A 798-nucleotide genomic window follows, 5' to 3' on the forward strand; every position below is an offset into this window, starting at 1 on the left:
TTGAGAGTGTTGCAACTTTAAACCTGACTGGTCACCAACTCGCTGCAGTGCAGGTGACACTGTTACAAAGCATGGCGATGAAACTAAGCCAATTTCATCGTTTTCTCTTTTACGGTCTTCATGGCCTGCTAGATGAAATTGTTTTTACGAGCTTACACGACAGCATGCTAGTGGAGCGAGACTTTTCTTTGAAAGGCCATTCTTCCATTTGGGCGTTCTTTATCTATGGAACAGGGAGCCTCGTCGTTGAGTATATCTACAGAAGGTGGTCCTTAGGCAAGCTCAATTTTCTTCTGCGTGGGATTGCTTACGCTGCAATAGCTTTCTTTTGGGAATTCAACACTGGACTTTTACTAAAGCAGTTTGCAGCTTGTCCATGGGATTACACGCACAAAGATTACGATTTTATGGGGCTCATAACACTAGACTACGCCCCACTTTGGTGCATGGCTGGATTTTATCAAGAGTATGTCACAGAGTTCCTGGATAGTTTAAGAATCACGAGCAATGAAATGGCAGTCACTGAAGATTTAGCAAATGGTATCAAACCTAAGCATGAATGAACTATACTTAGCAGCCGTCGTTGGTATTATTCTAGCAGTGTTCACCAGTGTTGTCTGGTTCATGTTATTGCAACTATCTTGAAACTAATTTTTTAAAGTTGCCGTTTTTAGCCCCATTTTGAAAATTACTTTTTTGTTACCTCTAAAGCCTTGTTTTCGGAGTCAGCCAAACATCTTTATTTAGGTACTCACACGGAACGTTGTAGATTTTACTTAGATTTTACCTATAAACAGT

The 798-nt window shown here is 40.6% G+C and overlaps 1 protein-coding gene across 1 annotated transcript in view; it reads left to right on the forward strand.

Annotated features, from left to right (window-relative positions):
* The first annotated feature begins 560 nt into the window (after nucleotides 1-560).
* The window catches only part of LOC135690633 (PI-PLC X domain-containing protein 3), a 10,665-nt gene continuing 10,427 nt past the window's right edge, over nucleotides 561-798 (forward strand). The window contains exon 1 of the mRNA XM_065208237.2: nucleotides 561-798. This exon is cut by the window's right edge and continues 1,950 nt beyond it. The gene's annotated coding sequence lies outside the window, so the exon portion shown is untranslated.

Source organism: Rhopilema esculentum, chromosome 4, assembly GCF_057945365.1.
Source record: "Rhopilema esculentum isolate cy_ngs chromosome 4, ASM5794536v1, whole genome shotgun sequence".
In the NCBI taxonomy this organism is placed as follows: Eukaryota; Metazoa; Cnidaria; class Scyphozoa; order Rhizostomeae; family Rhizostomatidae; genus Rhopilema; species Rhopilema esculentum.